The sequence below is a fragment of the Mus musculus genome, chromosome 14 (assembly GCF_000001635.26).
Source record: "Mus musculus strain C57BL/6J chromosome 14, GRCm38.p6 C57BL/6J".
Classification (NCBI taxonomy): Eukaryota; Metazoa; Chordata; class Mammalia; order Rodentia; family Muridae; genus Mus; species Mus musculus.
In genome coordinates this window covers 66,450,158-66,474,159 of record NC_000080.6, presented here as the reverse complement: position 1 = coordinate 66,474,159, position 24,002 = coordinate 66,450,158, and the positions used below count along the sequence as shown (strand labels likewise).

At 44.7% G+C, this 24,002-nt stretch overlaps 1 long non-coding RNA gene across 1 annotated transcript; it reads left to right on the top strand.

Moving 5' to 3' along the window:
• The first annotated feature begins 1,544 nt into the window (after positions 1-1,544).
• On the top strand, positions 1,545-3,951 carry Gm41184. Its single transcript, XR_874730.1, has 3 exons — positions 1,545-1,573; positions 2,215-2,292; positions 3,762-3,951. It is a non-coding gene; the product is annotated as a predicted gene, 41184 (long non-coding RNA).
• Positions 3,952-24,002: the final 20,051 nt, after the last annotated feature.

Here is a 24,002-nt window from a genome sequence, read left to right as displayed (position 1 = left end):
TCTGTGCTGTACAGATGTGCCTGTGGTCAACACTGACCTATAGATGGGCCACAGAAAGACAGTGACAAGAACAAGTTATAGAATAATCAGAACATCACCGTAATACAATTATATAAATATTGTCTCTCATACTGTAATAAAGTCATAGGAACATTACACTGGGAATATCTTTACTGTATTATGTTATGTTTGTGGCTGTGGGTAAATAAATTCATACAAAGTAAAACTGGCTCAAAAATATCTTCCCTTCCCTCATCTCCCACCTCTCTCCTCACCTTGCCTTTCCTTCCTCACCCCTCTCTTCCTCCTCTTCTTCCCTTTCTTGTCAGTCCCTCCCTTCTCCTTCTCCTTCTCCTTCTCCTTCTCCTTCTCCTTCTCCTTCTCCTTCTCCTTCTCCTTCTCCTTCTCCTTCTCCTTCTCCTTCTCCTTCTCCTTCCCCTTCCCCCTCCCCTCTCCTTCTCCTTCCCCTTCTCCTTCTCCATCCCTTCTTGTCCTCTCCATGTGCCCCCCCCCACTGCCTTTCCCTCTCCTTCCCTCCTATTTCTTCTGCCCTTCTTCCAGGTTTTATAAAACACTTTCTCTCACCATCAAGCCTGTGCCAGGCCCCAGCACTAAAGGCCAAGAATTTGTCCCTGAATCAGAGTCTAGTGGGAAAAAATAAAAGCAGAGGGCCCCACAGCATTAACCACTTAACCTAAATAAATAAGGCCCTGGGGGAGCATCTGGTGAACCTCAATGCAGATAAATGCTGCATGAAAAGATGCCAGAGGCCTGAAGGATTGGGAAAAGAATGTTTGAGCTGAAGTCAAGACTCCTGGCTCCCATGGCTTCGGGCAGACAGGCAGAGAGGCCACTGCAGCACACAGAACAAAGAGTAAATATCTGTTCCTAAGGGATGGGTGAGAAGAAACTGCTGGCTTTCAGGAGAACCGCAGTAGGTTTCTCTGAGTGGGAGGGGCAAAGAAGCAGATAACTGGAGAGCAGAGATGCAGCCACCACGCAGGGTCCCTCATCATCATTTCGGGTGGAATTGTTTAAGGGCAAAAATTAAAGATTCTATCTTGGTCTGCTATGTGTTTTGTGCAGGGGTTTATATTTTAAGAAAAGCCATATGGTGTGTATAGAATTAGTCTGTCAGCAGAACTAGGCATGCTGAGAGGGACCAGCCCTAACCAGGGGTCACACTGAAGCCTGGGAAAACCCCATGTGTAGGAAAGCAGAGTGCCCCAGTTCTCATGGCCCCTTCTTACTCAGAGTAGTCAAGGTCTTTGAAGTTGGGAAGCCTAAGAGTGAATTCTGACAGATGGAGCGCCCTGGGGGTGGGGGTGGGGGTGGGGATCTATCTAAATCTTCTGAAAGCCTAACCTTCTTGTGTACAATACAAAGTGTCATAGCAACGCTTCTGCAGGTTGCTCTGGGTAACCACAGGAGATGTGCTTGAAAACAGGCTCTTAATCCATGGCAGGGCTAGCTCCTGTCCATGGTGGTGGTAATGCAGGTGGTGGCAGAGGTGATGGTGGTAGTGGTGCTGGTGCTGATGCTGGTGGTGCTGGTGCTGGTTGTGATGGGGAAGGTAGCTCTGGTGGTGGTAGTAAAGCTGGTGTTGGTGCCAATGATGGTATTGATGGTACTAGGGCTGGCGGTGATGTGGGTGGTGGGGCGAGTGCCTGTGATAGTGATGATAAGTATGATGCTGGTGGTAGTGGTGGTAATGGTGGTACTGGTGGTGGTGACAGTCGTACTGATGGTGCTGGTAGTGTAGTAGTGGTGGTAAAGGTACTGCTGCTGTGGTAGTTGTGAAGGCTCATGTACATGGAGGGGCAAGTGAACAGTTCTTTACTATTTTATACCGCTACCGCTAACTCAGTATCACTGACGAGATAATTAATGTCCTAGGATCTTTTAGATATAAGTGCAATGCCACTATATATCAAAACTCCAAGCCAGATATGTGTGAGCAACTTAATAAAATGTCAATCTAAAAGCTTTGGCGAGAAGATCCAATTCCTTCTCATTAATAGAGTTAGCCACTACATGTATGTAGTTCTTTAAAAATTATGTGCATACATAGGGCAGGGGAGGTGCACATGGATTCAGTGCCCATGGAAATCAGAATAGAACGTCAGATCCTCCGGAGCTGGAGTTATAGGCTCTTGGGAACCCGCTGATGTGGGTGCCGGACTCCATCACTCTCTGAACTCAGCTACTCTGCAGATGCAGCAAGCATTGAGCATGGAGACTGCTCCGAGAGAAAGCCTGCACTGGTTCTACCCACCACTTCTGCTTGTGAAGGTAAGGTGCTCTGGCTGCTGTCTGTCTCAGCCGGCAATGCGTGGGTAGGAATGTTATGTCTGGAATCTCTTGAACCCAAACAATGACAATGGGAAGGGACTCTAGGAAGACACCAACTTTTTAGAAATTAAACTGGAAAGGAAGTAGAACTTCCAAAGACTTGCAGGCTCGTGCAAGGACCGGTGAGTTTCTTAGTGAGCAAACACGATTCCCATCTGACACTCATGCAGCATGACTAGGGTGGGCATAGACTGAGTGTCCCATTACCATGTAACTGGAAGCTACATGATGCTTCTGACTCAAAATCTAGCGGAAAGCCTATTTCTACTTCATCATAAACAAATCATCCCCCCTCCCCGCCCGCCTCATCTCAGTTACGACTCGAACCCAAATCCAAGAACAGCACACAAAATAGAATATGAATTATTCTGACAACAGAAGCTATCTATTGCAACTGAGAGGAGGGAGGCTGCACAGACCTCTTCCTAAAGGATGTGGATTCAATTCCCAGAGGCTGGGTGTAGCCTTCATTAGTGAACAGCATCCTGATTCCAGCTCCTTTGAGGAGTTGGTCAGAATGTCTGTCTACAGTGGGGGTGATGAGGCGAGCTGATTGCTTACGTGAATACCCAAGCAGTTGGGTGGGTCCTTGAAGTCTGGTAGTGGGAGGCCTGTTAAGGTGGATAACTGTATTCCCCTTTTGTGGAATGTCCCGAACACTTGAAACTTCCCAGCATCACCCTCTTAGACAATCCTCCCCCAACCTCCTGCCGGAGGTGTGTTTCATTACTGATTCTAAATCCATCAAGCTGACAATATCAGTCATCACACTGGGTGACTGGCTTGTCTCATCTGCTCAAAGTCAAAAATCTGTAGTTAAGTCTGATTTCTGTGTATTTTAAAGGTATCCATCAATTTCTTTAACTAATAAGGCATATCCCTGAAAACCATAACATTTTCCTCAATGTCCTGGTTTGGTGTCTTCCAAAGGCTCATGTGCTGAAAGTTTGGTCCTCAAGGCTGTGTTCAGAGGTGGGGCTTTGGAGAAGTGGCTGGATCATGAGGACACTGGCCTAATGTATTAGTGGACTCCTCAGTCAGTGGAGGTGTGGAACTGGGAGGGGAGGGCTTCTTGGAGGAAGTGAGTCACTGGGGACAGGCCTTTGACAGAAATATTCTGTTCCTGGCCTGGTTCTAAGTGGGTCTCCCTCTACTTCCTGGCTTTCAGGGCAGGTGGAGGGATGGACAATGATGTGGAAGTTTCTGGATATGTCATGTGATGCAGACTCACATGGTGTTTTGCTAAGACAGACTCATGCGGTGCTTTGCTGAGGCTAGACCTGTGGGTGGGCATGTGATGTTTGGAGAGAGTATAAGTAGGACTCAATGGATAATAACGGTGTGCTTGCATTGCTAGCTTTGCAATGTTCTGTTAGTCTCCCATCTTGTCTTCGCTGATCTTCACTTAGTTGAGAGAGGCACAACAGAGAACTCTTGGTGTCCTGGCTGGTTCTGGTCACTCCTGCTGACTTGTGAGGCCTGGCTGTTTCTGCTGGATTGGGCCACTGCTGCTGATTTGGATTTGGTGTCCTGACACTACTCAACTGGACTGCTGGTATCCTGACAAATAGAGATGGAATGGCCCCAGAGAGCTGCTGCTACACAGGTCCACATCCCCTTGTCCTATTTACCACCTTTTCTCCCCAGCCTTTGGACGGTGGGATAGACAGGCAGTTAAAGTGTTTGAGAACCCTAATTAAAAGTAGGTTTTGAAAAAAAATCTAAGCCTACAGAACAACTCTGTGCCTTTCTGACATGGTGTTCTGGCCTGGCTTCAGACCCACACCAATGGAACCAGCTGACCATGGCTTAAAACCTCTGAAGCTGTGATAAAAATTCCATCCTTCCTCCCTTAAGTTTCCTTTCTTGGGGATCTTGTCACATATAGCAGCAGAATACTAACATGCCCAATGTCATGTTTTTGATAGCTTTATTCTTTGTGAAGCCACCAGCACTAACTACCCTAACTGTTATTAGACACGTTCTCACGACCGGCCAGGAAGAACACCACAGACCAGAATCTTCTGCGGCAAAGCTTTATTTCTTACATCTTCAGGAGCCAGAGTGTAAGAAGCAAGAGAGCAAGAAGCAAGAGAGCAAGAAGCAAGAGAGCAAGAAGCAAGAGAGAGAGAAAACGAAACCCCGTCCCTTTTTAAGGAGAATTCTCCTTCGCCTCGGACGTGTCACTCCTTGATTGGCTGCAGCCCATCGGCCGAGTTGACGTCACGGGGAAAGCAGAGTACAAGTAGTCATAAGATACCCTTGGCACATGCGCAGATTATTTGTTTACCACTTAGAACACAGCTGTCAGCGCCATCTTGTAACGGCGAATGTGGGCGCGGCTCCCAACATCTCCCCCTATCCTTTTAATAAGAGCAAATAGGCCACCCATATTAATGAGAGTGGAGATAGAGGTCAAATCCCCAGTGTGTAGGTAAAGGAGCCATGTACAGGATTAGCTCTTAGGCTCACAGGCTTTTACCCAGAGCAACCCTGACCTGCTCCCGTGTCGTTTTGCCTGGGGGAAGGGAACTAGGACACTGAACCTTCATGAAAGATGACATGTCTCCCTAGAATAGGCTCATATATGCCGCAGAGCCTTTCCATTGCAGTGCTTAGCCGTGCAACTCTCTCGGGCTGCTGAAGCACACTCACTCTATCCCGTGCAATGAGACTAGCCTCATGGGATATAAGAGCTGAGTGGCCAGCGACCTATTGCCTAAGCATAGATAACCATATATCAGGGGGAGCTCCATGTTCTAGTCCTGCAAGCGCCTGGGCAATAACCACCTTGTCTCTCCTAGTTTGGGCCTTAAGCTTACAGACCAATCAAAGAAGCAACACTAATCCACAGCAAAGTGTATCTCCAAATAATATTAATCCCACCCATTTTTTAAAGAAAGAAAATGCTGAGGAGATCCAATTGGGTAATCCTTTGGTCAGGGACAGGTCCAAGCGCGTGGAGTTGACCTGAAGTCTCAATTCCCGAAGGATCTGTTCAAATTCAGCCATCCAATTCTGTAACATATACTGAAAAAGACTTTTTGACAAATTAGCTGCCCTAGTAAATTTAACATACTGAATGGAAATAACACACAATTCCGGAAACTTTTGTTCACAACCCTGCTGAGTTATTTGTCATAATACATCTAGTTGTATCTGGACAAGATCTATGAGTTGATTAACCAGCATGAGACCTCTCTGTATCTTGACATTAGCTGAGGCCTGTTCATCTATGACTGTAGTCACTGAGGCTGACAAAGTGTTAATGGTGTCAGTCGTCTGGACCTGTCCAGACAGAGCCAAGGCTGTCTGAATCAAGGCCAAACCCAGTTCCCAGTTAGTGGTAAAAAAGCAGGAGAATACTTGAGCATTATACATCACCGTCATTGGGAGTGGAAATGTCGACATTATCCCCCAACGCTGCTCTCTCTTTATTATTGACGCCCTGGACATCACCAAGACAAGGGACATTAGTATTCCCTTGGTCAGTCTGGATTTTTCGGGTGAGTCTTTCTGGTAACCAAAATGGGTTGTCTTCATTCTGTGGGAAAACACAGATAGCTCCCCTGGATCTTATCAAAATAGGATCCGGGCCATACCATTTATTATCAAGGACATTTTTCCATTTAACCATCTCATTGGGCCTATCTGGCTCTGAACAATGACGTTCAGCCGCAGTATGGCCATGAACATCAATATTTAAAAAATTGAGTGTAAAGAGTGCCAAAGACACCGACACTCTTGGTGCTCGGGGTACAGTCTCCTCAAAAGTTCCCCTCTTCTGTTTTATAAGATAGGCTTTGAGGGTGCGATGCGCACGCTCAACAATACCCTGTCCTTGAGGGTTGTATGGAAGTCCAGTCAGGTGGGTTACGTCCATCTGACGGCAGAACTGTTGGAATTTTTGAGACGTATAAGCTGGTCCATTATCAGTCTTAAGGAGTCTGGGTTTCCCCCAAGCACTCCATGCCTCAAGACAATGTTGAATCACATGTGAGGCTTTTTCTCCGGTTAACGGAGAGGCAAACATGATGCCAGAACATGTGTCAATGGACACATGGAGATATTGAAGTTTTCCAAAGGAAGAAACATGTGTAACATCCATTTGCCAGACCTGTAGAGGTCGAATACCGCGTGGGTTAATTCCCACATGAGGAACTGGCAAGAACTCACAGCAGCTTTGACATTGAGTAACAATGTCACGGGCTTCTTTTCTTGTCAAGGAGAAACGACTGCGTAATGTTTCAGCCGTCACATGAAAATTGTTATGAAAATTTCTTGCAGCCTCTACCGGGGATGATAGGGCAGCAGCCACCACTTTAGTGGCCTTATCTGCCAAATCATTTCCCAGAGCCATGGGGCCAGGTAGGCCTGAATGGGCTCTAACATGAGTAATATAAACAGGAGATCTTCTAGATAACAAAACTAATTGTATCTGCTGAAAAATATTGGCAACTCTACTGGAAGGCTTAATCACTCCAGCCACTTCTAAAAGATTTACTGCATTAACCACATAACAGGAATCTGACACAATATTAAGGGGTTCTAAAAAGGTTTTTAAAACTTCTAAGACCACTAAACATTCTACCACTTGAGGTGAATTTTCATTATATTGTTTGGATACCACTTTACCATTAGCCACATAGGCACCTATGCCAGTTTTTGATCCATCAGTATATACCACAATCCCATTTTTAAGTGGGTTTCTTACTGTTATTTGTGGAAACACAACAGATTGATTTTGGGCAAACTGTAAGATTGGATGCTTTGGATAATGGTTATCTATTTTTCCTGAAAAGGAGGTAACTAAAACTGCCCAATCATTAGATGTGGCTGCCAAGGTTTGAACCTGTGCAGCGGTATAAGGTACAATTAAAAGATATGGACTTTGCCCAAAGTGGGTGATTGCTGCTTTTAGGCCTTTAAGGGCAAGCTGTGCAATTGCATCAGGATACCAATCTATTATTTTAGCTGGGGATACGTTTGGATGGATCCACAACAATGGCCCATTCTGCCACAAAACTGCAGTTGGCAATTGTGCTGTCTTAAAGACACACAAACTGAAAGGCTGCGAATCCTCAATACGTTGTAATTGTGCATTCTGTAAGGCCTTTTCCACTTTTTGTAAGGCCTGGTTAGCAGCTAGAGTAAGAGTCCTAGGGGAGGAGATATGAGGATCTCCTTCTAAAATACTAAACAAAGGCCTTAACTCAGCGGAAGGAATCTTTAAAAAAGGTCTAAGCCAATTAATATCTCCCAACAGCTTTTGAAAATCATTTAAGGTATGGAGGTGATCTCTTCTTATCTCTACCTTTTGGGGCACAATCTTATCTGGGGACACCACAGAGCCCAAGAATTGTCCTGTATCAGAAATTTGGACCTTTTCTGTGGCTATCTGTAAACCCCACTGACTTAAAGTTTTAAGTAGAAAAGGATATGCCTTTTGTAGCATGGTAAGGTCTTTATGGCACAGGAGGATGTCATCCATGTAAAGGAGCAAAATTAAAGAGGGGAATTGTTCCCTCACTGGCAAAAGAGCTTCTTGCACATAAAGTTGGCACATTGTAGGACTATTGGACATTCCCTGTGGTAAGACCTTCCATTGATACCTCTTATCAGGTTCCATGTGATTAATAGAGGGGATGGTAAAGGCAAATCTGGGCCTATCTCTTGGACACAAAGGTATAGAAAAGAAACAATCTTTAATATCTATAATAATTAAATTCCAGCCACGTGGTAAGGCGGAAAGTACAGGGAGACCCCTCTGTACTGGGCCAAATAAGTTCATTTGCTCATTAATGGCTCTGAGGTCATGGAGCAGTCTCCACTTTCCTGACTTTTTCTTAATTACAAAAATTGGAGTATTCCAAGGTGAGGTAGATGGTTCAATATGGCCTAATTTTAATTGTTCCTCTACCAGTTGAATCACAGCTTCTAGTTTTTCAGAGGATAGGTGCCATTGAGGAACCCACACTGGGTCCCCTGTTTTCCATGGTATGGGTCGTGCTGCCCCAATGGCCGCTAAGGAAAACCCAGACCCTGTCTGTCTTGGTTTCCATTAGGTGAGATGGGCTCTATCCTTCCCTGTTCTTGATGTCCTAACCCTTTTCCTTCTTTATAACCCATCTTTGCCATGATATTTTTTGCTTTAGTTGAATACCCTCCTGATGGGGCGTTTTCATTGGACAAAATAAGGCCCAAATGCTGCATAATATCCCTTCCCCAGAGGTTAACCGGGAGTGGGAGCACATAAGGTATGAATTTCCCTTGCTGTCCTTCAGAGGATTCCCACGTCAAGGCAATGGAGCTTATAGTGGGACATGATTGATATCCTAGGCCCTGTAATGAATGAGATGACTCTGTGGTGGGCCATGCTTTGGGCCACCAATGTGTAGAGATTATACTTTTATCTGCTCCGGTATCAAGGATGCCTTCAAACTCTTTTCCATTAATCTTAAGGCGGAGCTTAGGTCTATCATTTAAAGATACAACCAAATAGGCAGAATCATTTCCTGAGGAGCCCATTTTCTTTATCTCAGGTCCTGCAGATTTCTCCCTGGTATTATCAGGGAGGAGCAGCAGCTGAGCTATCCTATCTCCTTTACTAATAGAAAAAACGCCTTTAGGGCTTGAGCACAGGACCTGTATTTCAGGGGAATGTTGACAATCCATAACTCCAGGGTGGACTACTAAGCCCTGCAAGGTGAGTGAACCCCGGCCGAGAATAAGGCCCATGGTTCCCGGGGGCAAGGATGGTATAGGCTCCACTGGCACCGGCTGAATACTCATTTGAGGCATTAATAGGAAGTCGGAGGCGGCACGCAGGTCCACCCTTGTGGGTCTTCCTGGGTCGCCTCTCTGACTGCTTCCTGGGTCCTGACAAACCGGTTCCCATATCTTTGAGGGCCCTGGGACCGAGGGCCCGATGACCCGTTTTTTGGCACATCAGTTGATTGACTATCAGGTGGGGGAAGGACTCTGCCCTTTATATCCCTCACAGAGCGACACTGGTCAGCTCTATGATAACCCTTGCCACACTTAGAGCAAAGAGTGAGAGTCCCTCCCTGTTTATCTGGAGCTCTGCAATCTTTCTTAAAATGCCCAGGCTTTCCGCAATTAAAACATGTCCTCTGATCATTTCTGCTCATGGAGCGGTTCTGAGATTGGAGGATGGCGGCCGCTAAGCCTGCATTGGTGAGAGGTCCCCCAAGCTCTCGACAGACCCTGAGCCAGTCTTGTAAGCCTTTGTTCTTTCTTGGGGCTATGGCCGCTCGGCACTCCTTTGTGGCTTGCTCATAGATTAGCTGTTCTATCAGAGGCGCAGCTTGCTCTGACTCTCCAAAAATACGCTCTGCTGCCTCTGTCATTCTGGCCACAAAATCTGAGAAGGATTCCTGAGGTCCCTGGATTATCTTTGTTAACTGACCAGTGGTTTCACCTGCTCGAGAGAGCGCCTTCCAGGCCCTAATAGCCGTGGAAGAAATCTGGGCATAAGCTCCCCAATGGTAGTTTGTCTGATCAGCAGAATAAGCTCCCTGACCCGTTAACAAGTCAAAAGTCCAATCTCTCTGCTCTGGAGTCAAAGCAGCTGCGTTTGCTCGGGCCTGCGCTTGTGCAGCTTCGTGCCAAAGCGCTCTCCATTCCATATATTTGCCCATACTAGGGAGAGCGGCTTTTACAACCGTTTGCCAGTCAGCAGGAGTTAGTGCCATGCCGGCGAGCCTGTCTAACTGCACCAAGGTAAAATTAGCATTGGTTCCGTATTTACGGACCGACTCGGCAATTTCTTTAATTTGTAAGTATTCTACCGGAGCGTGGACACGCCCACCCTCGGCTCCTTCAAAGACCGGAAATGCCTGTTGTATTTTCCTTTGTTCCTCTCTGGGAATGAATGAGTCTGCGCACTGCCTCTCTGCGCACTGCCTCTCTGCGCATTGCTGACGCACTACGCAGGGCGGGGACTCCGCATAGGGCGGACCTTGAAGCCGACTGCCCTGAGGTTGAACAGTACGCTGGCTTTCGCCAGCCGCTTTTGGCTTTTTTCTTGACCAATTAGCTGGCTGGTAATGGGCTGCTTCTTCCTCCCAGTCTGTTTCCTCAGAGGAGAATTCTTCATCTGCTTCAGAACTACTAAGAGCTGGCTCCCCGAGCCCATCCAGCGATGAGCACAGGCTCCTTTTCCTAGAGACCTCCGCTAATTGATCTTTCTTCTTTTCCCTTTTTCCTCTTTTTCTTCTAATCTCTCTCCAGGTATTCCTACCTAACCTTAACTTTTCCTCGGGTTCAAGACCCTTGGAAAGGCCTGTATACTTATTTTGTGTACCATATTTCCTCTTTGCTCCTACTCTCTCTCCCCGCTTTACTTCTGATAGCTTGTCCTGAATTTCCTCTAGAATTTTCAGCCCTATCTTAATCACTTGATAACATGTGAAAAGGAACAAAAGGGCTCCTAACACCAGAAAAAATTCAAGGCCAAACATATTCCACTTTACTTCTGATAGACTGTCTTGAATTTCGTTAGAAAGTTCAAGATCAGACTTACCTCGTAAAGCTGTACTCACTGGTACTCTCGTTCCCCAGCTGAAAAGTTCTGAATTCATACAGTTGAATCCTTCTTAACAGTCTGCTTTACGGGAACCTTTATTACCGCGACCCGCAGTTCTGGTTCTGGAATGAGGGATCTTCCTTGCGCCAGTCCCGAGTTTTTTTTTCGTCCCGGGTTTCGGCACCAATTGTTATTAGACACGTTCTCACGACCGGCCAGGAAGAACACCACAGACCAGAATCTTCTGCGGCAAAGCTTTATTTCTTACATCTTCAGGAGCCAGAGTGTAAGAAGCAAGAGAGCAAGAAGCAAGAGAGCAAGAAGCAAGAGAGCAAGAAGCAAGAGAGAGAGAAAACGAAACCCCGTCCCTTTTTAAGGAGAATTCTCCTTCGCCTCGGACGTGTCACTCCTTGATTGGCTGCAGCCCATCGGCCGAGTTGACGTCACGGGGAAAGCAGAGTACAAGTAGTCATAAGATACCCTTGGCACATGCGCAGATTATTTGTTTACCACTTAGAACACAGCTGTCAGCGCCATCTTGTAACGGCGAATGTGGGCGCGGCTCCCAACACCTAACACCCTTATGTAACATGCCCACCCCTACCCAACCCCTACCCTGTGGCTTGTCATACCATGTGGTGTGCACACTTCTTGTCTCTAATGTCCTCTAGATAAGAACTCCTTGGGATGGGGAGAAACAGATTTGTGTCATGTGACTCCCGCCATCCCCCATGCCTTGGATAATCACCAACAATGCAGAAGTGTCCAGGAAACTCCTGCTCACTCAGTCTGCACTCAGGCTTTGTGCGTTGAAAGTACTTTAAGCCAACATTTATTGACGTTCAAGACTCAGGGGTAGGAAAAAATGTACTTTCTTTTCACTCAGGAATCCAAATGGGATCACATAATTTGCATGAGACAGCAACATTTTAAAGCAGGCCTTCAATTTTTATTCTATGCTTTTCTCCTGCAAGCTAATTTTGCTGTCAGAGGGCTAGGGAGAATGAAATGCTTTAATTAAGCCTCCCTTGAAGCTCTGTACAGCACAAGTCATGCGTGGAAGCGGGCCTCTTTTATTCAGGTATTTTTCCCCCCCTCCCTCCGTGGCTTGGTGTTTTGAGTCACTGCTATTTGCTCTTTAAAAGTCAAGACTTTTAGGCTGGTGAGGCAAGAAAGTATAAGCCCGCCTCCAGCACTGCTCATCTGGGGTGAGCAGGTAGGCATCCTGCTATCATAGGCTACCTACCACTCCAAGAGCAAACTGAAATGGCAGCCTAAGATGCTGTCCTCATTGAGCTGTGCTGTGGTGTGTGTGTGTGTGTGTGTGTGTGTGTGTGTGTGTGTGTGTGGTGTGTGTGGTGGGGTGGCCCTGGGGGTGGTGGTGATGAACACAAGCCTGTGCTGTAAACAAAAGAAGACGGGCATATGATGGGGAGGCTGCATTGGACCATGCTGCAATGCATGGTGGGCTTAAATACAGCCAAAAGAGACTGGGTTTAACTTGAAAAGAGAGCACACACAACACAGCACCTGGGGGAGGAGTCTGGCTGGCTGGAGGCCAAGCAAGGAATGAGTTTCATCCAAACAAGAGGCCTCCTTCTCCTCTGCACTGTCTTCCAGGCAGCAGGGTGTCTTGGGGAAACACTCAACCTGCAGAGTCCTGGCTCTACATGAGACTGGACATACTTACTAGTTCTCGAGTCTGTAATAACTCTTGGTGTGACTGAAAACCCAATGACATGGTGAATGGGCCTCTTACAGAGGTAGCCAACATTTATGCCTTAGTGGGAACAAAGCATTGACTAAAATTGTATCTACTCAATCAGATGACCTTGGCCAGCCTTTCCTGGACCCCCTGATACTAGACCTAGTATTTTCTTTCTTTCTTTTTTTTTTTTTCTATGTGAGTTTTTACACACACACACACACACACACACACACACACACACACACACTTGATTTTCTTAGAGGATTCTATTTATTTAGGGCTTATGTTTTATACAGCTGAAAGATAAAGAGGTCTCAGAAACTGGCACCCTCTCCATACCCCTAACACATACATGCTCTATGTATTTATATTAAATGATACTACATGAGACCTTTTATGGCCATTAGGTCTCACCAGGGGGTTTTCTCATAAGTAAATTTTTCTGGGAAGTTGATGCTGGGCTGTGGCCCCAAAGGCCCAGGGAGATGGCCTGGATTCCCTTCCCTCTCCCTCCTGGGCCCCACGGGTTTTCTCCTTCTGAGCCTGCAGCTGTCCTGGCTGAGGGACCCACACTACAAAGCCTGGGGCATGCAGTATGCTCCCTGGGGGACAGACAGAGTCACCAGAGCTTAGCATGACTAAGAGGTCAAGTTTTTGTTTCTCACCCCTAGGCCTCCTTAACAAAAGCCTTCCTTTATAACATTTTGTTTTAAATTAAGAGTCCGTCACACTAAGAAGATGCGAGGAGCCATGAGTGGTACTTTCCCACGTTCTGGCATGAAATCTTTGCAGCTGTACTAGACTTTAATAGACTGGGAATCTGTGGCTCCGGGCAAGGGTGCAGAAATACCTGTTGCAACCGGCTCCTGCATGGAAATGCCCTCCTGTTCTTGCTGCAGGATAATACATGAGCTTCATGAAAGGCCTTGGCCTTGACTTGCAGGTTGCATTCTCAGAGGCTCAGGGTCAGGTTTGATCCCTGAGTTTTGCAAGCTCTGAAACTTTTGTAATTTGGTTTCCAGGAAATCTCTTTACTTGTTGAAAATAATCAATATATGGCGTGTGTGTGTGTGTGTGTGTGTGAGAGAGAGAGAGAGAGAGAGAGAGAGAGAGAGAGAGAGAGAGTGTGTGTGTATAAGAGAGAGAGAAGGGGGGAGGAGAGTTGAGATGATGGTTGAGAAAGGCAAGGAAAGAGGAGATAGCTACAAAGCCAAGCTCATGGCCATGAGGCTCCAACTCCATTCTATACCCTGTACTTAGCTCTTCCTGGGTACACTGACTGCCTAGCAGTCCAGGCTCTCCTAACCTATGCAAAGCCCTAGATACCCTCAAACAAACAGCAACTCAAGAGATTGATATGTATGTATTGATATACGCACATATGTATCAACTGGAGATTAAAATTTCCTGGACAAGCAGGTTTGATGCTCTTGGGTACCCTTCTGTGGTTACCCACAAACACACACACACACAGTGTTATTCAACTTAAAAGGAACAGTAAAATCATGCAAGGTACTTTGTTAAGTAAAATATGCCAGACAGGGGGCAAATTTGGCAACATTTTACTTACAAGGTATGTCTGTCAACATTTCCTCATTGTGACAGTTAACTGAGATGAAGCAGAGAGGAAAGATTTACTTTGGCTCATGGTTGCAGTGCATGTTAACCAATTGTTGTCTGGTTTTTATTATTTCGGGGTCTGTGGCCAGGGGGAAAACATGGCAGAAAATGCAGAGAAAATTGACTTAACTCAGGGAAGCAGAGAGATGGGGGAGGGTCCATGTCATAGCTTCATCCTTGTTGCTTATCAAAGCATTTTTAGAGGATGAGTTTATTGGGTTTACAGTTCCAGTTTACAGTTCATCACTGTTGGGAAGTCAAGGCCACAGGAACTTGAAGCAGTCATTCACATCGACAGTCAAGAGCAGAGAGAGGATGGATGCTCACTGCTCAAGTCACTCTTTCCACTCTTATTCAGCCAAAGACCCAAACATAGGGAATGATACCGCCCATGGTGGACAAATCTTCTCAGTTTAAGTAATGTAATCAAACCAACAATCACCCTGCAGTTGTACCCACAGGCCTACCTACTCTAGACAATTTCTTGTTTTGATTACCTTCCCAGACTGTTCTATCCTGAATCTATTTGAAAATTAAAACTGACAACTAAAGTCAGGAACAAGATCCTTTAAAGAAATATTCTCCAGTGACCAGCTTCTTACAACTAGGTCTGTAGTATTTAGTATTGGTTGACAACTTGACAGGATTTATAATCACCCAGGAGACAAGCTCCTAGGAACATGTATGAAGGATTATCTAGATTAGATTAGCCTCTGAGCATGCCTATGAGGAACAATCATAACTAGGCTCAATAAGAGAATACCCACACAAAGTGTGAGCTTTCTTATGGAATGAGGTCCTGGACTGAATTAAAAAGAGAAGAATAAGCTGAACACCAGCATCCATCACTGTTTGACTCTTGATTATGGACACAATGTATCCACCTGCCTCAGACTCCTACTGCCAAGACTTCCCTAATCCGAATCAAAATTAGCCTATTTATTTATTTATTTATTTATTTATTTATTTATTTATTCTGAGACAGGGTTTCTCTGTATAACCCTGGCTGTCCTGGAACTCACTCTGCAGACCAGACTGGCCTCGACTCAGAAATCTGCCTGCCTCTGCCTCCCAAGTGCTGGGATTAAATGTATGCGCCACCTTCTTAAATTGTGTTTGTCAGAGTATCCCATCACAGCAACAGGAAAGGAAACCAACACAAAGCCCTACCTATCTATAACCCATTCACTACGTAATCAATCCATCAATGGGTTAATTTATTGATGAAGTTACCACTCATATGATCCAATTCCTTCACAGTTACACCACCCCTAGGGAAACACACTTTCAGTACTCCAGTTTGATGTGGAGGTGGGGGGGGGCACTTCATATTTAAACCACAACATGTGGGCAATCTCTCAAGTGGTCAAACTCATAGCAGCGAGAGTAGAAGATTGGTTTTTCGGAGCTAGAGGATGGCCAGAGGGGACATGGAACTCAGTGGGAATATAGCTACTGTCCATGACCCCAGAGGTAATAACAGAGTGTTGTACTCTTAGGGGACATGCTAGGGGAAAAAAGGTAACTTCTTGGTCAGGCATAAGGGAACATGAAAGTTAAACTTATGTATATTACTTTTATCATATCAATGGCATCATGGGTGCAAACACTAAAATTTTGCATTAAATTTTATAATAACTTGTATGGTGTGCATCAATATAACTCAATAAAGTTATTAAAATAGCAGCATTTGGCAAAGACCAACCAAATATCAAAATAAAACCAAAGTATGTTGTCAAGCTGCTCAGCAGAACAATAACCCTCGCTTTTCTTCTTGTTTGTCTTTCTGCTGTTGTCCTGTGATGTTAAGGACGTCACATTAGGTGACAGAGATTGGCTTCTGAAACCTTAGTGGCTGCTCTCTGGACATTTTTCCAGCAGAAATATCTTGGAACAAGCCTGGGAGTCATAACAGAGCTGAGTCAACCTATGGCTCTCATCTAGCTGCTCTTTGGCCAGATAAGTTGTCCACAGCTCAATGTCTCCATCTATAAATGGGCACCAAGAGTCCTGTCACCCAGCAAGGCTGTGAGGATTCCCTGAGGCGATCCAGTGAAAGTATTAGATTCACCCCAGAGAGCATCCAGTGTGGAAACCTTCCTATTCCTTCTCCTTTGCCCTGTGCACCAATAGTCTCGTGGATCTGTCTGACACCATACATACATTTCAGAGTAAATGTCCTGCGTATCTGCAGTCTCCCCTAGGTCTGAGGAAACAACCCATTTCTTTAAAAGAAAAATGAGGGGAAGATGCTAAGAAGGCTATTGAGAGACCTTCAGGATGAGGCTATCTCACATACAAGGGAGTGGAGCAAATGCAGGTGGGTGGCAAGCCCTTGATGTAGGAGTACAGCTCAGAAACCTGCTTAGAGCATCCTTAACCCTGCATAAGTGAGCCATCTGCCTGCCTAGAAACACCATCCTCTCACCCACGAAGGAGAGGCGACTCTTGCTGAGACCAAAGCACCATCTCTCAATAGAGGACCAGATCCAGTGCTCTGTCAGTGTTTACTCGTGACAGCTGCAACCAAACCATACCTGTGGCTTACCTTTCATAACAGATGTCCTCTCTTGTCTTCAGTACAGAAATATTTTCGAAGCAGATGCCAGCAGTTTGTCGGTGCCAACGCTTCATGTTTGCAAAGCTGTGAAGGAATGAGAGGAAAACATCAGCCTCCCAGGAAGTCACTGAAGAAAGGGGCTCGCTTTGTTTTCTGAGAAGAGAAGGGTGAGTTAAAGGAAGGGAGGAGGTCTCGGTGTGAGTCCCCCCCAACTCATCTCAGTGTTTGCTTATTGGAAAGACTGAGGCCAAATTATAGCTATACTTCTACAAAAAACATTTTGGTTTTGGTTAACCAAAGTAGAGAGACCGTCCAAGGGACTAATATTGGATCCAGAGGCAGTGTGTCCATCTGCAAGCCATCTTTGCTCTCTAGTTGGAAGAATTCTCTGCTTTCATCTACACACAACAGGACTGGGAGGCCTTCTCAGTATGTTTGAGTGTTGCTCAGTAGATGAGCTGTTTTAAATTATGGCTAGACAGAGTAACTCCTGGCTTCTTCTTTTTAATTGTGGTAATGGAATCTGGTCCCAAATCAATTAATACAGACCCTCTGGAGAGTCTGAGACGGGCATGCAAGCTATTTGTCTGTAAAAATGGAGGGAAAGACTTGCACTGTACAGCAGTGAGGCTTATTTGGTCCATTCTGCACCTCTGCAGTACTATAGAGTTTCAAAGTAGAATTTTCTGAATGAACCAACTCATCTTACTGTAGTGGTTTCAGCTCTGTTCCTGTGATAAAAATACCTTCACAAAAAGCAATTCAGGGGAGAAGGAGCTTATTTCAGCTCACAGTTCCAGATTCTCACAGACAAGTCCACTGTGGGAATTGTCAAGAAGTCTAGGCAGGAACTTGTCCCATCAGCTAGTCCCCTCTCATTCACAGACAAGGGCACAGCCAAGGCCTTCTGCCTAAGGAATGGTACCTCCCAAAGACATTTGTTGGCCATCTCCAATGATACAAAGACGTTAAGCAATTCTCCCACCACTCATCAAGTTTGGAGTTAAGTATTCTGTTTATATCATTTTCAGCAGGTATTCGGTCATTTCTAGGTATCTAATACTTTAATCTACTTTTATCTGTGTCTTTAGCTGCCCTAAGAACTGAAGGAATTTAGAACATTTCCATTTCAAGCCTCCATTCCACCCCATCCACAAGGCTCTTCAGACCGTCATTATATAGTACCCTGATGCTTGGTTTTATAGCTCCACACTCTTCATTATCATATCATTATCATATCATTATCACTGTTGTCCTAGAATTGATGCTCCTTACAGTTTGCTCATATGGCTATTGCTTGTTTACCATTTAATTCTCTTTTAAAAATATCTTAGTTGAAAAAATATTAGAGAGAGTCCCATGTTTCCAATATGACCTTAAACTTGTTATAAAACCAAGGATTGGACTTTCTAATTCTGCCTCCACCTCCCAGGTAATGGGCAGGTGTGCACCATTACACACAGTTTTAAGTGGTAGTGGAAAACAAACCCAAAGTTTTGCCCAGCTTAACCACTTAGGTCAGACAGACGTCTTTTTCGGACAAGGATCTGTGGGGAGCAAAGACCTTCAAGTGCTGGCTGATGCTTGGGAAGTCCTCTCTGTCTACTTTACCTGACTCTCAGTTTAAGAATTCCTGACTCCGTGACTTGATATTTTCTCAGAATCCACATGATGGGAGAAGAGAAAAGATTCTGCAAGTTGTCCTCTGACCTCCACTTGCGTGTTTGTGTGTGTTACACTCCTATTCTACCCCCCCCCAAGAAATAAATGTTTTTTAAGACTATAAAATAAAACTTTACTAAAATAAATGTTGTTTCATGAAGTACACCACCAGTAAAGAACTCAGTGGTGGGAAATGCTTTCCAGTTACTTCAAAGGCTTTGGGTGTGAATGAAATAACAGTGTCTGTCATGCTTATAATGTGGCCTTCCGCACTATTCTTAAGAATAAACACCTATTTTTATTATGATGATGTCTTCATCATGGTGGTTTTAAACTTCAAACCATTTGTATCTTGATCAAAGACTCAATTTAGGTAAGTGCAGACTAATTTGAACTTTGGAGGCCTGGACATATTGTCTGCCCACGCAGACCCCCATCAATAAACACCTTTCCTTTGACAATGTTTGAGCAATGACTAGAGTAAAGCCAGAGGGGTATCTATGCTTATGAAATGCCTTGTTAAGAAAGAGTACACATGGTGGGACTCATGGCTCCAGCTACATATGTATCAGAGAATGGCCTAGTCAGTCATCAATGGGAAGAGAGGCCCTTGGTCCTGTGAAGGCTTTATGCTCCAGTGTTGGGGAATGCCAGGATCAGGAAGTGGGAGCAGGTGGGTTGGTAAGCAGGGGGATGGGGGAGGGGATAGTGGGTTTTCAGAGGGGAAACCAGGAAAGGGGATAAATGTAAATAAAGAAATATCTAATAAAAATTTATTATTATAAAAAAAATCCTTTTCCCACAACTCCTGCTTTGGAGTTTCTAACATGAAAATGCTCTCTAAACAATACCCCATTCTCAAAGAGAGTAGATGCATTGCTAAACTTATGAGCTTGAACAAAGGACCAACCATTTGGAAAGCATTCCTCTATCCCACCGTGATCCTCTAGAGAAGGAAGAAGAAGACAATAGACAAAGGAAACCTTTACTGATGGAGTAGTTCTTACTCCAGTGCAAAGACTTTCTAAACCAGTGGCAAGGCAAAACAATAATAGAGTCAGCAGTGATATATCAGAATATCTAACCACAGAAAGAAACAAAATTTAACAAACATAACACAACATCTTCATTGAAACAAAAGCAACAACTTTGTTCAAGGCATTGTGTTGCCTCCTAAAGATTACAAACAACTGGTAACCATGACCCACTAACAAAAAGGGAAGAATATTTTGAGATGAATCTTAAGGGAAACATTTGAACTTAGCTTAAACTTGTTATTCTTAAGATAGCACAGAATCAAGAAGAGATGTGTAAAGAAACTGTGATCAAAGTTCATTCAACTAGACTATTTTAGATGAACTGACTCTTTCACCCAAAATGTATTGAAGACATAACTCCTAGTCTCAGTGTGACTACATTTGGAAATAAGTTGTCAGTAGATATAACCCAACCGTAATGAGATCACAATTCAGTAATATTGGTGCCTTTATAAGAAGGGGAAGCAGACACACGGAATCAGGGAGACACCAGGTGGCAAGAAGCAGACTGGAGTCACGTGTCTTTAAACAAAGGATTGCTAAGACTTGTGGCTACCACCAGAATATAAGAAAAATAATTCTTGGGCTGAGGATGTCACTAGGTTGGAAAATTGTTTGCCTGAAATTTAAGAAGCCCTGGGTTGGATGCCTAGCATTGCATAAACCCAGCATTGTGCTGCATGCTTGCAACACCAGCAATTGTGAGCTGGAGGCAAGGGGATGCAGAAAGATTCTCTTCAGCCTTGTTGGTATCTATTTAGTATACATAGCCTCTGGATCTAAAGAATAAGGGGTTTCTGTTGCCTTGAGCTCCCTGGCTTATGGCTGTAGGCACTCTAGGGATTCACCTCACTAGAGTCTATGGCCTATCCACAAGGCCCCTGACTCCTGCAAGAAATACATCATGGGTGAAGCCAGAGTACTGTGCACTGGGGGGATCTGGGGCCCATGTAAGTCTGGCTTGCTGGCTCCTCCTAAGGTCACAAGAATGATAGACTCTGGAAGACCGTGATCCCTTCTGGGAACATCTGAGCAGTGGGCAGAGGTGTTAGATAATGTAGAAGCCTGAGTCTGTAGCTATACTAACAGTAGGAGCAACCTTGCACTTTAAATGAAAGTGGGAGTGGCCCAGGAGGCAGGAGAAGCAGAAGTAAGGGTTAATGCCTAATCCATACCTGATACAACTCAATTCCCAGACTTCTGTTTCTCTTAGTGTTCCTCAGCTTTAAACCTCTTCCTGTCCCTCTTATTGCTGTGTCCTTTATTCTTACCCAGATGCCTTTTATTCCCTTGGTGTTATATACAAAATTAAATTTCACTTTATAAGCTTTTATATAGTGCATGCTAAGTACTTCTATTTGTTTGTTTGGTTTTTTTTTTTTTTAACAAAAGGAGACTTTCCAGAAAAGTCTTATGTGCACAGCAAACAAGCACAAAATAAAGTTCCCATTCACCCGGCACCACATATTCATACATGGGGAATCTTCTCTCTGTAATGCCATGCACCAGAGTGTCACATTTTTAACAAGATCTTATTTACTTTTATTTCATGTGTATAACTGTTTGCCTGCATATATGTATGTGCAGTACATGAGTGCAGTACCTTCAGAAGCCAGAGGGGGCATTGGATCCCCAGGAACTTGAGTTACAGTCAGTTGTGAGCCACTATGTGGGGTCTAGGAATGGGTCAAGACTCTTCTGCAAGAACAGAAAGTGCTCTTAACCTCACTGAGGCACCTCTCAAGCTCCCAAAGTGGCACATTTGTTATAAATTCGTGAATATGACATCACCCAAGGTCATTGGTTCACATTAGCATTCACTTCGGGCATTGCCTGATGTGATGGTCAACCTTAGTGGCCAGCTTGACAGGATTTCGAATGGTCATAGCAATAGGCCTCTGGCATGTTTGTGATGAATTTTCTACATTAAGTGAATTGAGATGAGAAAGCCTACTATAAATGTGGGCAGCACCATTCCATGGACCCTGCTGAAAAAAATGGAGAAAGCCATCTGAGACCAGCTTTCTCCTCTCTCTGTTTCCATGCTGAAGATGCTATGTGAACAGGCACACACTCATGCCGTCTTACCTTCCCTGCTGTGATGGACTGTACCCTTAACCACAAGTCAAAATAAACTCTTCCCCGCTCCTTATGTTGTTACCTGGTATTTTGTCAAAGTAATGAGAAAAGTGACTTAACACCCATCCTCTGTGGTTTGGTGCACACCACACACATAGTTGTTATCACAGAACCACAGGGAACAGCCCTCCTCCTCACTCTGCCTATTCAACTCTCCTCCCCAACTAACAGTAGAAAACATCAATTTCTCTGTTCTCTAACTTTTTCCGGAACATAGGCAGAGATGGAGGAATCTTGTGGATGAGGGGGAGAAAGGATTAAAAGATCTGGAGAGGTCAAAGATGCCACGAGAAAGCCTGCAGACTCAATTAATCTGGGTTCATCGTGACTCATAGAGACTGACCCACCAACCAGAGAGCATGCATGGGACAGACCTAAGCTGCCTTAGTAACAGATATAAAACTTGGTTTTCATGTGGGACCCCTAACAACAGGAGCAGGGACTGTCTCTGACTCTGTTGACTGCCTTTGAATCACTTTCCCCTAACTGGAAGGCCTTGCCTAGCCTCAGTAGAAGAAGATGTGCCCATTCCTTCTATGACTTGATATGCTAGGGTAAGTTGATATCCATGGGAGTTCTCCTCTTCTCTGAGGACAAAGGAAGACCAGGCGTAGGGAGAGGGGAAGAGAGAGAAAGGGACTGGGAGGAGAAGAGGGGAAAGGAAGCTCTGATCAGGATGTAAAGTAAGTAAATTAATTAATTAATGAAAAAATAAACTTGATCAATCCTTAAAAAAAATCAGAAATTCTAGTTACATTACCTTTCAGACAGGCCACTTTCACTAGCAATGTACAATAGCTTATTCTCCATAGGTTTTCCCTGTTCTATACTTTCTATTCAGAAGGACATAATTGAGCATGTGAATCTATATGTCACATATGTCATATGTATTGCAGATTGTATGTCACCACGGTATGTAACTGACATGTTCCTGAGTAACGTTATGGTCCTGGGTGCACTGCAGTTTCTTGGTCCTGATGTTTTTTATTGATTCCCGCCATCCTTTCATGACCATTGTGCTTTCTTGGGTCCCTGCCCCTGCCCATTAGGCAGTCTGCCTTGCTTACCATCCAACTAGTGTAACAAGGAGAGGCCCAGGTTCTTGAGCTGCAGTCACTGCTCAGATGTACTCCCCACAGCTTCCATCTTGGGCAACAGGCTGTTTGTTTAATCTCATTGTGCAATTAATCCATTGTGGTTCCCAAACCTCCAACTTCATCATCTTTCCTCACAAAGCTGTATCATTGGATTGTCCTTCAGGTCCTGTAAAGGACAACAGAGACCCTGGCTCCACACATCTTAGATGTCTCACTGACAGACCCCTGAATGCTAAATAGTATCTCTCTAAAATTTCTGGAAATAGATGGGGGCCTGCATTATTATCAAATATAAACAAATAGAGTATCCAAGCACATGTTACCACTTAACTATGTGTGAGCTAGAGGAAGGAATAAAGGATTCATTTTTGTCATTTAAAATATAAGAGGACAAATGGGTTTTAGATGAAATTTCCTTGTGAGAGAAACACTGACCATAAAAATAAATTTATTGGAAAGAAAGAGTCAACGAGCCTAAACATTAGCAAGAATTTTCCAGCTTTCTTCTGAACATCAGAAACTAATTGCACCCTATTTCTTCATCTTGCAGACACAGGCCAGGTGTTCCCATCAAATCAATAAGGAGAAAATGTCATTAGATGGCGTCACTGTCTCCCACTGGGAGTCTCACAGCACTGAGTGCAGGAGAAAGAGCTGTCTGAAGTCTCTGCAGCTGGATATACCTGAATATGTCACCCCACAAAACATGTCTGAGCGAAGGCATTCAACAGGTAAACAAGCAGCTACAGAAAGAGCTCCGTGAGCAGCAGCCTGCCTCGAGACGACAGATCAACTCGACTGAAGCATCAGCTGAGAGGCATCTGCTCTGCACCTCGGCAACAAAACAGAGCTGAATCCTAATTCTCTACTTTGCAAGAGATGGCTATTTTTAAAAGCCTCTCCAGGGTGTAAGACTCTGATGAGCTGGTGAGTAAAAACTGTCTAGCCTCTGGAAGCAACATCCGATAGAGAGCCGGCAGGGCACTGGCATTCAAAGGCTCTTGCTGATTCCCAGGGGCAGGATTCCAGCTATTCTCTGAAAGCCTGCTCACCCGAGTGGTGTGAAGGACCGGGAAGCTCAGCTTGGTATTGGAAAGACACTTAGCTCTGCTTCCACCGGCAGCATGAAGCTTATGGAGAGAATATGCTGCTGGTGTGCACGATGTTTAAAGTGTGGTGGTGTGAGAAGCACGTCCCTTGGATAAACTAAGATAGAGGGCAGAGGAAGAGGATGGTAGATGTGTGGATTTAAGACTGAGAACAAACCAACCAGCTAGCA